Consider the following 14541-nt stretch of genomic DNA (forward strand, 5'->3'; position numbering starts at 1 on the left):
AGGCAGGGGGTGTAAGAGGTATCTGCAGGCAGCCCTGTGCTGATGCTTCACCCTGGGTATGTGTTGTGGGGGTTGAGGCCATGCTCTAAGGTCCTCTGGGAACACTGGGATCTCCTACATAGGCTCCCAGAGCCCCCCTGTGGAAGTGTTAGGAGCAGTGAGCCAGGCTCTGACTGCTGGAATTATTTTCTGAGGATACCTGACCTTCCTAGAGAGTATGGGAGGGGTTTGCTGGATAATATAAGACATTTGGTTAAATCTGAACTTCAGGTAATTCACAAAAACTGCTATGTACATGTATAACCCATGCAAGTTTTGGGATATACTTACACTAAATCGTTACTCAGTGCTTGTCTGAGCACTGTATTTTGTTGACAGAGTCTGTCAGTTTCTTCAGGGCATTTTCCAGAGGGTTACGGGGTGTCTCCTCCCAGCACAGGGGACCTAATCCACTCCAGGGGGAAGAGGGCTGGAGTGCCCTGACCTCTGACTCTCCATCCTGAGCCTGTTTGCGGGGTATGTGGGCTACTTTGGGAAGTCACCTGAGACACTAGTTGACTTTGGTCAGTGCCTTCCTAATACCAGCCATGGTGGGGAAGCTGCTTCCTCTTCTGCACTCTGGAGAGCAGGAGGGACAGGGCTCAGAGCATCTTTTATGTCTCTGTGCTCGGGTGCCCTCCCTCTATTAGCCCTGGAAAGGGCAGGCTTTATTCCCTAGCAAACTCCCTTTATCCCAAGGGTGGAGAGCTCAGAAATCTACCCTACTTAACTTTAGAAATCTATCCTAAATCTAACTTTCTGGAGGCCTGGGTAGCTATGTGGATGGGCAGCAAAACAGGACAAAAGGGGATGTTAATATTCTCAGCCCTGGGTGCACTCATGATAGGTGTCAGGTTTAGATCTAAAATGTTGCCCAAAATTCTTGTGTGTTCAGAGGTGGGGTTTTCACAGGACTAGATCATAAGGACTCTATGGTCATCCCTGGATTAATCCATTCATGAGATCATAATCTGATGACATTATTGGGAGGTGGTGGAGCAGGAGGTGGGACCTAGTTCAAGGGAACGGGCCTTTGGGTACAACCTTGGGTCTGTATCTGGTCCCCATCCCTTCCTCACAGGCCTTCTCTGTTCTCTGCTTCTGGCCACTAGGAGGTATTTGCTTTTCTACGTGCTCCCCGCAGTAAGGCACTGCTTCCCCACAGGACTGGAGGCAACGGGGCCAGCCCACCATGGACTTGAACCTCTGAAGCCATGAGGCAAAATAACTCTTTCCTCCTCTAAGTTCATTTCTCAGGTATTTTGATAGTGACAAAAACCTATGTAATGGGGAAATTGAGCATTTCTGCAGGCCCTGGTTAGGAGAGCTGGGCATAGTTTGATTTGTTCACTGGAAGTGCTAAGCTCTGCTTGATCTCCCACTTGGCTGGGAATTTGGATGAGTCAGACCAAGGATGAAAATTCATAAAAGCAAGGCAAAGAGCCTGTGAGATGCCAGCTCTTCTTCAGCTGATAGGGGAGGCCCTCACAAGCTCGCTGGGACAGGGGGACAATGACAACCTTCCATAGTTTGTTATGAGGATCCCATAGGCCCATCCAAGGCACATTCATTTATTTACTCACTCACACTGAGTTACATTCCCAGCCCAGTTTTTAGTTTTTACTCTAATAGTAAGTCTCCCTAAGTTACTATGTGGCCCAGGCTGGGGAACATCCGGTTGAAATGGACAGGATGACAGGAGCAAACCACTCTCAACAGGACAGGTTTTCTCCCAAGGCCAGTGTCCCCCTTTGTGATTTTTTTTTGCTACCACCCATCCTTCCTTGTCCCTAACCTGGATAAGCCTCCACTGACTTCGGGCCAGTTCAAAATCCTCAATTTCCTCATGACCTGCTGGACACAGATGTCTTGTTGGAATGCTTGGGGTCAGCTGTGCCTGTCCTGGAGGCCACTGCTTCTTGTCAGCCTACATCCCCTTGATGACCGAAGGTTTCTGTGTGCCTTCCCTCTCCTGGAGCACAGATTCTCCCTTTTCTTGTCCTCTGTGCTCAAAACGTGATTCCTTTCTCTGTGAATGCTTCATCCTTGTAGTTCTTCTCCTTTGATTTGAGAATCAGCCTTTCAGAGTGGACATCTTTAGTCCCTCTTTCTGTCCAAATGTGTTGAAATTGCCCTGGGTGTCTCCCAGGGACCCTTCTTCATTCCTCTGCTGATCACCCTCTCTGTGACAGCCCACAGTTGACCTTGAGGGGATAAAGACTTACCAGATCCAGGTATTTGGAGTGTCTCAGAAAAACTGGAACTGGGGAGAACAGAGGCCTCAGATTCAAGTCCCCTCACTCCCTTTCTTTTATTGATCCAGAGGGAATTAGCGACCTGCCTAAAATCACAGAGCTGGTTAGCGACAGAACAAAGACTGAAACTTGCATCCCTTGAATATGAATACATCAAATTCCTGTCATTTTAAGTTCCAGCACAGTAAGTGGCAGAGGGCACCTGGTGGAAGCTTAACTACTGCCCGTGCCAGGGAGACACATAGCTTTTCTCTCCACCCTCCACACCAGCTTTGCACCAGCCACAACAGGATGCATGCTCTCCTCTGTCCACTGGGCGTAATAGAGGGCCAGGTACAGGGTCAGGACCTGCTTGGAGTTGAATTAAGACCAGGCAGCTGCGCAGGATGTCAGTCTAAGTTGGATGCTGAAATATCACCATAAATGCACCAGCTAGAAAGGACTGTGTGGACCTGTGCTCCTCTTGGAGGTATGTGGCTGGAACACGCTCAGAATATGCTTGGGGTCCAGGGTGAAAACTGTTTGAGTACCAACAGCTGATCTCTCAACCATTTTGGGGGCGGGTGTGGTGGGTCAATTAGCGTAGCTCCCTTGCCCTCCCACGCAAGTTACCCTTTAAGAACAAGCTTCATGAGCATTTCCTCTTGAAGGTCTTCTGAGCCTCTCTAAACTGTCTGGGGAGAACCTAGACCTAGGACAAACTGATCATACCCACATCATCTCATGGAATGTGCTCCAAGGTGTTCAGGCTCTCACAGTCCCCATCCAGGTTAATGGCTGCACCACGCACCTGGTGTCCAAGGGTGAAACTCTTAGCTCTCTTTCGCCTTCCCAGTCTCTGTCAGTGCCCATCATTCAACCAACTATTGGGTTTAATTAATTCTAACTCTTAAGGATGTCCCCGGTAGGTCTTATTCCTCTTTTACCAGCACATTGAGATTTTCCTGGGTGCTTTCCAGAATGTCATGACATGATTATTTGGGAAGTTTTAAGCTGTCTGCCTCCTTTTCTAGACTGCAGACTGATGGATTAGGAGGCCAGGACTATCTGTCTGGAGAAACTCGAGTCTCCAGTGCCTAGCAAGCTTAACTTGGTGGTAGATGCATGTTTCTGGATGAGCTGTGCATATCCTACAAGGATGGTTGCATCTTTCAGTCCTTCAAAGAGCCAGGCTCCCTCTTGTCCTCCCCACACTTCACCTGGTTACCTGATCCTCATCCTGTCATCTTGTCCCAAAGAAGTCCTCCTGGACCCCCGATCAGGCCAGCCTCTGAGTTACATGTTCTGCAGCACTGCATGATTCTTCTGTTATTGTCCTCACTGGAGCTGAGCATCAGCATGCACCTTACCAATGGTCTGCTAATGTCTGCCTTCCCCTCCAGGGTGAAAGCTCCATGTGTGAGTCCAGGCACTGTCTGCTTTGGTCATTTTTGTCCTTTCACTGCCTGGAGCATAACAGGAGCTAAATGGACATGTGAGTGAGGGGACAACTCAAGAGTAATGGATGAAGAAGGGATTTGCAAACTGTGAAGTTCTTCAAATGGTTCTGCACTTTTCTAGGGGTCCCTATGTCATCTGACGTCTGTCACATAGGTCTTTACATGGGGATTGATTCCAGAGTGTGGTGGAGGTGGGCAAGGAGAGGACGTGTATAGTTAGAGATGGGTCAGATGAGTCTGATAACTTCTCCCATCCCTCTCTAAACCAGGAAAAATGAGTAGATAGAGTTTGTGTAACTGTCATAGGACAGTGCATTTTAACATGGGTGTTAGTTTCTACGTCTCAGCCTTAGAGTACAAGCTCCCAGAGAGAAGGAATTGGCCTTGAAAGAGTCTGCGTGCTTAAAGGAAATGGAAAATGACTCTATGCCTGGCTAGTGGATTGCACTGGAAGTGTTTTTCATGTTGAAAGTGGGAGAGTGCATATGTTACCCAGGCAGAGACCCTGGACAGGATTCAAAGACTTCCTCTCCTGATCAGCCCCTCCAGAACGGCTGAAAGGAGGACATAAACACCTCCGCACGCCAAACCTGCCCATGTTGACTCTGCTCTGGGAAACAAGTGCAGACATAGGAGCAGATGTTTTATCTTTCCCAGAGTCTTGGTGTTAGAAAAGACCTTGCATATTTTGACCTAGTTTCCCTTTTAGAGCAGAAATTCTCCCAGAAGCCACCCTAGCAGATTTCACACAACCAGCATTGTAAGCGGCTTTGGACACTGAGGTTATTCAGTGTGCTTTGGGTACTTCCTGAGATGAGACGCTCACTACTTGGCCTGGCAACCCATTGTACTGTTAAACAGCTTGTAGTTAGTTCTCTCTTTTCCTGAGACTACTGTATCTTCTGATCTTTGTTTCCCCTGGCTCTGCCTGCAGAATAATGAGCCCACTGGTTTGGTTCTCCAGCATTGCCTGGGCATAATCTGTTTCCCTTTGCCTGGGATCCTGTCTCCCAGATCCTTCTCTCTCTGAGGATATTGGAGAGGGGCTAATCTGCAGGGCTGGGCAGGGGCAGAAGATTCTAGATCTCTTGTCCATTGCTCCATCCTCCCCCAGGGAGGGCCCTTCCTCCTGTACCCCCCCCATCTCCCATGTCTGTCACTCAGCTATGACTTACCTAAATTCATGTCACTCAGAAGACGGGAACATTTGATTGCTGGGATAAAGACTTTTTTCCTTAAGCCTTTCAAAGAGTGAGTCATGATTGGCCTAAAAATAGCCTGTGGAAATCAGAAGAAACACACACACACACACACACACACACACACACACACAAATGATACTAAAAACCCAGAGTACCTAATTATAGGAGAAAGGAAATGTTCTGGCAGAATTGGGATTCCAGTGATGTTTTCATATTTTCTTTGAGTCAAACATTGTGCATAGAGAGTGAAATACATTCAGCATTGTTAATAAATTTTCCAGAGACTCAGAGTCCCTCTGTCAAGCTATTTACAGCCTCCGTGGGTATTACGCGTTTGTGGCATTTGGACTAACTCTCCTCTCTGCTTTTCCCTGGGCAACCCCTGTTTACCACCATAAACCTCACAATAGGAGAATCAATCAGGCAGCCCATCGCCATTGCTCAGTCTGCTGAGCGAGCACCTTAGGTGAGGAAAGCTCCATAGAGGGTACTGAAGCAAGGTACCAAGGGTACTATACTGAGTAGATGGCTTGTGAGCCTTTGGGGAAAAAAAGTGACCAGTAGGAATCATCTAGGATTCATGAAGTACAAGTCCAGCCAAAACAAACTCTTTTCTCCAGCTGATGGATCTCTAGAGTGTTAGACATATAGTACACTATGGACATTGCAAATCTGGATTTCAGCAAGGTGTTTTGTAAGACTGTGATGTAATCCTCAGGAACAAGATAGAGAAGGACGGGTTAGACAGTAATAGAGTTAGATGGATTAGCAGACAAAGTGCAACGTGAGCCAGCGGTGGAGGGGAGCTGCCAGGAGGCTAATGCAATCTTGGGCTATATTAATCGAAACAGAGCCGAGAAGAGAGGGGGGATGATGACATGCTCCTCTTTGCTTGGCAGGGGCTGGACCACATCTGGAGAACTGCATTTCATTGTGGGATCAACTTTGAGCCAGGAAGTTGACAAATGGGATGGCGTTTGGAGGAGGGGCATGGGATGGCTAAGGTCTTTGTACAATGCCACATGAGCAGTGGTTGAGGGAGCTGGGGACCTTAAACCTGGATGTCAGAACATCTGAGTGGATCTTGACAGCTGTTTTCAAATATTTAAAGGTCTATGGAAGATTGAGTGGAGATGCTGGTTGCAATGCCAGACATATGGCTTTTCACAACCGAGTAGATTTTGGTTTGGTCTGTGGAAACCAAGGAAAAGGGCAGGCTAGCAGACCTGCAGGGGGCTTCCTATCCCCCGCCGCACCTGTATGGACTTTCACCCATGCAAGAGAAACCAAGTCTGGGGTTTGGCCTGTTGTATACCCTCTTCATTCTTCCATTTACCAAAATCAAACAAGGCTGGGTGCTGAGTTTGGAGTGTGGAGGGAGACGGTTCGGGACACTGCCTTCAGGGATCTTCTATGTGAGTCAGAGTTGGACACATGAACAACAAATAGCCATGCAGGGACTTCACCATGTATAGGAGGAAGAGCACAGGATTGCAAGAAAAGAGCCTAGTTTGCTAGTTCTGATTCAGTTGCTAATGAGCTGTGTGACCTTGGGAAAATGATAGCATCTCTCTGTGCCTCATATCAAGAGGAACTTCTACAACATGGCCCTCAACCTTTGCAATGCACACTGACCGGTTGGGACACAGTTAAAGTGCAGCTGTGTGCCAGCATGGCCTCAGTCATCCTAGAGTGGGGACAGGAGGGGAGGTGTGGGTGATTCCTATTCAGGTGCACCCTGCAAAGTATCAACAGAGGGAAGAAATAAAGTGGCCTTTGAAAGAAGTCCTGTGTGTTGTTGAGAACGAGTGTGGACTGGCAGAGAGGTGACTGGTGAGGAGGGTCCCACTTGGCTCAGAGTGGGCAGCTTGTAAACAACAAATATCTCGTTCTCACGGGTCTGGAGGCTGGAAAGTTCAAGATCAAAGTGCTGGCAGGTTTGGTGTCAGATGGGGGCCTTGTGGTTCATCAGGGCATCTTGCTGTGTTCTCACATGGAAGAAGGAATCCCTTTTGTGAGTTCCACCCAGGAGGGCTCCGCACACTGACCCTAATTATCCAATCACTTCCCCAAAGCCCCATCTCCTAACACCAGCACCTTGGGGCATGAGTTTCAACCTACACATTTGGGACAGGGAGGGTGTGGGGGGTGCACAACATTCAGTCCACTGCAGGAGGCTACTGCTCCGATCTGGGGCAGAGGTAGAGCAGGGAGATCAAAGCCAGAGGAAGGGTCTCCTTGGAGAGCGGGAGTAGTGATTCTTGACATGTAGCAAGGAAGGAGCAGCACGGTAGGCTTTCTGGGTAGAGCTTTACTACCGCACTGCAGAGGGCTCTCCTTGGACTGGAGATTCTGATCACAGATTTGGTAACCTGAGGGGCACTCCTTAGAGGACAAACTGCCTGAAAGTGAAGGGCACTTCTTCTCCTGCCACAAGCTTAGGAGCTTCTGAGGAAAGGGTCCTAACCGATGGGTCCTCACCCAAGCTGGTCCCATCGCTTGGAGTTTCTCCTCCACTAACAACTCTTCCTCCCACTCACCTTCCTCCTTCTCATCACTCCCTTTCTCTCTCTCTCTTCCCTCCCTCCTCTTCTTTCTTCCTCCCCTTCCTCCTCCAGGCAGCAGCATCAGGGGAATAATGAGGTTGGCCAACTGGCAGTACACGCGCCATCAGGGTGTAGAATGAAGACGGATGACTGTAGCTAAGAGACAATTTGAAAAGGGATAAATATAGGCAACAAGTTATTCACCACGGCAATTTGTAAAGAGCGTTAAAAACCTGCAGATGGGTTGTTTCACATCATCTCCCTTTCCATTTGCAGGCTGACAGGCCCGGGTAAACGACAGTGATGGATGGTTTCGAGCAGAGCCCCTTAATCTACCGCTCTGCCATTGATTAGTTTGGCTCACGCCGCACCCCGGGGTGGTAGACGTGACCTGTCTCCTAGAACTGAGAGCCAGAGCTGGGCATTTGGACTTGGAGGAGGCTCCGTGGAGAGAGGATGGGGTGGGGGTGGGGAGTGGTGGGACCGTCATGGGCTTGGCTCTGGAGACCCAGAGACTGACACAGCAGCAGGCGGTTTCTGCTGCGGAGAATTTAGTTGATCAGCCAAGATACCAGGATAGAGGATCAAGCAGAGGTTGGAACCCAGGGTCCAGCCTTCCTGGCTTCCATGAGAGGCCCGGGCCCACCACTGCCCTCTTGGTCTGGGCAGTGACCAGCAATGAACCATTAAGGGTTCCTTTACCATTTGCCTTTTGACTCTATGCCAAGTGCCTTGCTCAAAACGCCCCAGAAGGGAACCTTTTACCAGGGTCTGGTGGGAGGCAGAGACCCTGAGGAGGTGGTGGTCAGCATGGAGGACTGATCCCAGGGTGCATTCAGGGCAGCAGGGAAAGAGAGTAGAGCAGAAAGACCTCGGCCTCTGGAGAAGACACAGAGGCAGGAAGGGCACAGGCTGCAGGCTGCCGCGGAGGTGATCAAAAGATTAGGAGGCATCAAAGGCTACAAATTTAGGGCAAGGTGAGAATGCATAACTCCCAGTAGTGCACAAGAAATTAGAGAGAGAAGGAAGATTTCAGGAAGAGATATGTTGCTGTATTGGAAAAAGCATTAGAGTGGGATTTGGGGAACTTTGGTCTTGCCTCTGCCCCTCATAGGGCTCCCTGTAGGGTGCTGAGTGATGGCAAAACCTCGCTGAGCTTCTGCATCCTGAGTTTACAGAAAGAAGTGTGGAAAATTACAGCCTCTCATGCTTGTGGTGTGCTTTGCCTTTTACAAAACTCTTGTTTTTTTCAGCCATGGTCTCCTTTTGATCCTCTTAACAATCCAGAGAGGGGAGAAAGCAGGTATTATTGTTCCCATTTTAAGGTTGAATAAACATGGGCTCAGAGGGGTCAAGTAATTTGGCCAAGGGCACACAGTTTATAAGTGGCAAAGCCTGAACTCAGGCTCAAATCTCTGCCTCTACTACCTCAAATAGCCACATGGCTGTGGCTCTCCAGTCCTTAAAGACAAGTAGGCTAATGAAGTGCAGATTAAGCAAATTTCCAACAAGCTCTTGCTTACATTTTAATCTTTAGAACAAAGTATGTTCTTGTAAAGACTTGACAATCATTGCCTGCTGGTGCATGGATCTGATGCCCCTGAAGTGCCTCAGAAGGATGATGAGAATACAGATCACAACTGGTTTCCTTAGAAACTGAACGTGGGATGAAATGACCATTCTGGGACCTGGTCTCCTTACCCCATGCTCCCTCTCTGAAGCGTTGTTCTTTACAATCTTGTTCAAGCACCACCTCCTCCTGGAAGACCTCTGTGACTGCCAGACTTGAGTGCTCACATCCTGCACTGGTGAAGGCAGCGTCTGATCACACACTTCCCTGCACCATCAGTAAGGCCAAATAACTTGGACTCTGCTTGATAGATGCGATGACCTGTGTGTATGTTGGAGAGCGTTGGAATCAAGGCCCCAGGCAATGACCCTGAGTAAGTCAGGATTAATGAGCTGAGCAGCACCAATCTGCCCTTGGTCAGGTCACTCTGCCCTTCATAGGTTTGTGAGTCTGCCTTGCAAATTTCAGGGATGATGGTGTAGAGAAAGACGATCCAAGTTAGAAGTTCTCAGTCCTTCAGAAACACCTGTGGGTTTTCTAAAGTGTAGAAATCTGGGGCTGGATTCTACTGAATCACAATCTCATGGAAAATGGCCTTGGCTTCTGAGCTTTTTTTTTTTTTTTTTTTTTCCACATCTGACTTTGATGTTCAGCCAGAGCTAGGAAACAATGACCTTCGGGGAGAATCAGGACGGTGCTCATTAATTCAGTTTGCCTATATGCTAGGCACTATGAGTTATCATGTCATGAGTTTCACGTTGGCTACTGTCGTAGGTCAAGTTCCCCTTGTGAGCAGCAGGCTCTCTGGGGAGGCACTCAGCAACCACCACCTGTAAGCAAGTGAGAGTGCATGAGGGGTAGGGGGACTGGAGACACAGTTAACAAACACCTCAGCCCAGCTCTGAGATGACCCTTGAACTTCACCTCAAGTGGAGTTAGGGTGGATACAACCTCTGTCCTCAGCTACCAGTCTTGGCTTCAGACTGTGCTGGGGGATGGCACCTGCCTGAGGGAGGGCCATTCCCCTCTGCCAAGGGCAGGGAAGCCCTGGGAACCAGCAGCAGTCGGTGTCCAGGCTGGAGGAGTGAAGGCCCGACTCCTGGAGGAGTTGAGTGCTCCTGCAGCATCTGCTACATTATGACAGCCATGGATGGAAACACTTGGAAACACAAAGGTGAACTTGTATTAGGGCATAGAATCAGTACAACACTGGATGGGACTCGGAGCCCAGGCAAACTCCAAATCACACAGTCTTTTCATATGGCTCAAAGCTATATGATTATATTTGAAATATTTACATAAAATTTGACATTCTAGCTTTCTGCTCATCCTACACACACACACACACACACACACACACACACACACACACACACGCCCTGCATTAAAGGAAGGCAGACAGAATCAGAAGGGAGAGATGAGACAAGGGTATGGCACCAATATTAGGACAAGCTTTGGTCTGTCAGACTCAAATTTTTTCCATATTTTATTAAATATGTCTTAATATAAAGTATTTACCATTTTTTGAGAGGTGTTTGAGACAGAGCCTCACTATGTAGTTCAGGCTGGCCTCGAATTTGCTACGATCCTCCTACCTCAGCCTCCCAAGTGCTAGGATTACAGGCATGCGGCACCACTCCCAGCTAGTATTTACCACTTTTGCCTTAGTTCACACACCAGAAACATAGTTTGTTTTTATCCTTCAGAGTAACACACCCTGATATTACTGTGCTTGTTAGGCTCTCTCCCAGGATGTCTGGAAATTCCCTCTGAAGGTGCCAGTACCTTTTTCCACACCTGATTAGGGTCATGTGAGTCTCCATTTTGTGCCAGGACCATGTCCCTGTGCTCTGGCATGAGGTGCACTGCACCGGGCCAGCAGGGTTAGCAACCAGCATGGGTACCCTTTCTTGGCCAGGGATGGGAGCTATTTACACCCTCCTTTCATGAGGCTAGTCCTAGCTGGCTGGGTCTCAGCTCAAGATGGTACCAGTAGGGGCAGCTCTGCACACGCCATTTGATTCTTGGAAGGCAGAATGGGAAAGGAAGCCATTGAAGGAGTGAGAAGAGGAGCCTGTGTGATGCAGAGACACCAAAATAGACAATAGATAGGGGAGTTGGTGCAGGAGGGGGTGAGTCTGAACCTTTACCTGGGGGACAGCCAGCCCCAAGGGAGCCAGAGGAGAGGGAGACACAGACCAGGTGAGGAGGCCCTGGGCCGGGAAACCATAGTTGGAGTCCCCACGGCTTATTCGTGTGGTGTCTGGTCAATCACCTGTCCATTCACATGTGCACTCTCCCATTTTCATTTTCATTTACTTCTTAATTTCTCTACTCACTTATTCCATGGCACTGAGGGACCACAAGGGTGGGGACTGGGTCTGTCTTAGTCCTGGGGCTTCCTCTTCATCTGGAACCTGCCCAGCACACAACACATCACTGTGGAAATAGCAAATATCTTCTTTTGTGCCATCACTTTTGTTCTTTCATTCAAGTATCCACTCATTCTTTACCAAGCAGCCAAGTCTCCTCAAAGCCCACAGGAAGGTTAAGGGCACCGAGGACTTGAATTTTGGCCTCTAGTGTTAGAATCTAGTTGAGGAGTTAGGAATCCCATACACATGGTGTTGGGGCTCTGGGCTGTGGGCCTCAGGTGAGACATCGGCCAGCCCCTGAGTCAGGCCAGGGGACAGTGCTGTCGGCTTGTCTGGCAATGCCTGGCAGGGTTGCGTGGGAGACTTGGATCGGGGAGGGGAGTCCAGCTGAGAGGACCATGATAGGCAGCCTGGAATGAACAGAAAGGTGACAGAGAAGGTGAAGCTGCAAGGAGAGAATGCAGTGAGTTCTCTGTTTTCTGGAGCAGACCACAGGGCTTTGCCCTCTGTGGACTACGCAGTGGCCTGGCTTTCTAGAATTATGTGTGGTGCCCCTGAAAATGTACACACCAAGGAGGGCTTGTTCTCGTGGTCTCAGAATGACCCAGAAGCTGATTTGGAAGACTGTTTAATGCAGCGATGCACAGGCCTATCGAAAGCCAAGGTGTCTCTGGCCACCGCTCATCATGTTTTGGCTGTGACACACTCTGAGAATGACTCAGAAGGCAACTCAAAAGTGGGAAGAAAGCTGTGGATAGCTCAGATTCCACTACCCTCTGCCATCAGGCACACATAATCTTTTCCATGCAGCAGACACACTCACAGAAAGTAAAGGCCTGATGTTGCTATGCTGGGGAGTCCTGGACTTTAGGTAACTTCCAGCCCCATCTGGGGATTCTGACTACGCCTGCAGAAACTCACCTGTGTCTCAGCAATTCACGAGGGTGGGGCCTGCCCCTGCACAGTCGAGGCCTTCTGGGGCTCATGTCCTCACTCCCTCTTCTCTCTCCCACCTTCTTGGGAGGCCAGGTCATAGGAAAGACCATTTTGCCCACTTTATTCATTAAACTTCAAGAAGGGACAGGCCCCCAACCAACTTCCAGGGAAATTACTGCTTGTCCCTAGAAAAGGGAAGATCTAACCAGGGCGTGAGCTCAGTCCTAGGCTCCCAAGTACAAGTGTGCAAAGAGCTCTTCTCTACCCTAAGGCTTGTTCTCGGCAAGATGCATGGGCAAGGTGGCTGGAGAAAGAGGGAGCCTGAGGTTCCTAAGAGCCCTGCTGCAGAAGCACTCACCCTGGAGGTGAGGGGCTCTGTCCTTCTCTCTCCACCATCATTTCTCTTCTCTCCAACCCCAAAATCTGGCTAAGATGGAAGTTTCCAGCAAGGGCTAAGGCTGTTGGTCCCTTGAGGAGCCGGTAGCATGGCCTGTCTCTGCTTCTTGGACAGGAAGCTGTCTTGCCACTGGGACATTCACAATCCCCCAAGCACTCCCTGGACCCTTAGACTGAAGGGGAGCTGGAGAATTTCATTGCCAGAGGATAGGATACTCAGGGTAGAAAAGAGGAAAGGTTGGGGCTGGGGATTTAGCTCAGTGGCAAAGCGCCTGCCTGGCAAGCGCAAGGTCATGAGTTCGGTTCCCGGTACCGGAGAAAAACCAAAAAAAAAAAAAAAAAAAAAAAAAAGAAAAGAGGAAAGGTTTCTGGGGTATACCATTCTGAGTAGTTTTGGCAGTTTTGAAGGTCACTTTTTTTCCTTTCCACCAAAGAATCTAATTAGGCATCCATAAAGCAGTTAGATTTAGGAGCAGAACATTTTTAGCTCCCCTGCTAAGAGTGTTCATGAATATTAAAGGGCAGGGACTGAGGCAAGAGGCAGGAGCAGGCCAATTCACACCCTGCCTTGCTCCCTGGCAACTGGGCACAGAAGCACAGGAAGAGGGGTGGCTGGGGTCCTGGGATGGGGGATCCAGAAAAGCCCCCAGCAGCTCCATATCACTATGAGTGGGAATCATCACTCCTTCCTCAGCCAGGACCCAGGGTGCAGCACCCTGCTCCGTGGTGCTGCCAGTGTAGAAGGACACAGGTAGCGCAGAGGTCCTGGGCCTCAGAAGGGAACAGGGACCCATGTCTGGTTGTCCTCTATTGCTTCTGTTATCCTGAAAAGACAGGGCTGTTTGCCATTAGCAGTGCCAGATGCCAAGGACGGGGTTCAGGGAGTTCCTACAGCCCTCTCCTTCAAATAGGATATAGCTGGGTCACTTCAGAGAGCAGAGGTTGGTAAGTCAAGTAGAGGCCAGAGGCACTCAAACCTGCCCTTCAGGGGTGTCCAGCAGAGTCCTGAGACCAGAAGGCTTCCCAGAGTCATCTGGCAAATGAGTAGACAGGGTCTGAGGAGTGTGGGTAGGTGGGAAATGGAAACAGAAGACCACTGCAGGGCTCAGAGCTGGGCATGGCCAGGGCTGGCTCTTCTGCCAATAGCTCTGCAATGCTTGATGTCAAGCTGACCTCCTCTTCTGGCATAATTCTGCAGTGCATCCTACAGGCATGCACCTTCCTATCACTCCTATGGGGCCTCACTGATGAGTATTCCTGAGAAAGGTTCCTCATGTTTGTAATGGACTCCTTTTTCCTTCTGTTTCACAGGTGGAAAAACGAAGGTCATGTGGATGCCACCTATGCTGTCAAATTCCATCTCATTTCATTCTTTGCCTGTGATTATAGAGCTGGTAAACTGTAGGACTGAGTCTACAAGCCAGGTTCTGGGGACTCAGCTCGGTGCATGTTTGCCTTAGAAGTCAGAGTTCTACTTAAGGGCAATGTTAAATCCTTAGGGATACAGTTCTGGGGTGTGTCAGAAGGTATTTGGGGGTGGTGATCCTGTTATACCTAGTGGGACCTAGGTATAACTTAATTCTTTCCACAATTCTGTTCACAAACTGAATTGGTTACTAATCAAATTAAATTTCCCTGTAAGGTCAACATTGAATAGAACCATTGAATTTAATTCAGTTTGATTCGGTTCACGACCAATTTGGTTTGTGACCAGAATTGTGGAAAGAATGAATTTCATGAACCAAGGTACCAATGTATCACAGTCAGCTCAAGACGCTATAGC

Source organism: Chinchilla lanigera, unplaced genomic scaffold, assembly GCF_000276665.1.
Source record: "Chinchilla lanigera isolate Chin_1 unplaced genomic scaffold, ChiLan1.0 scaffold00011, whole genome shotgun sequence".
Lineage (NCBI taxonomy): Eukaryota > Metazoa > Chordata > Mammalia > Rodentia > Chinchillidae > Chinchilla > Chinchilla lanigera.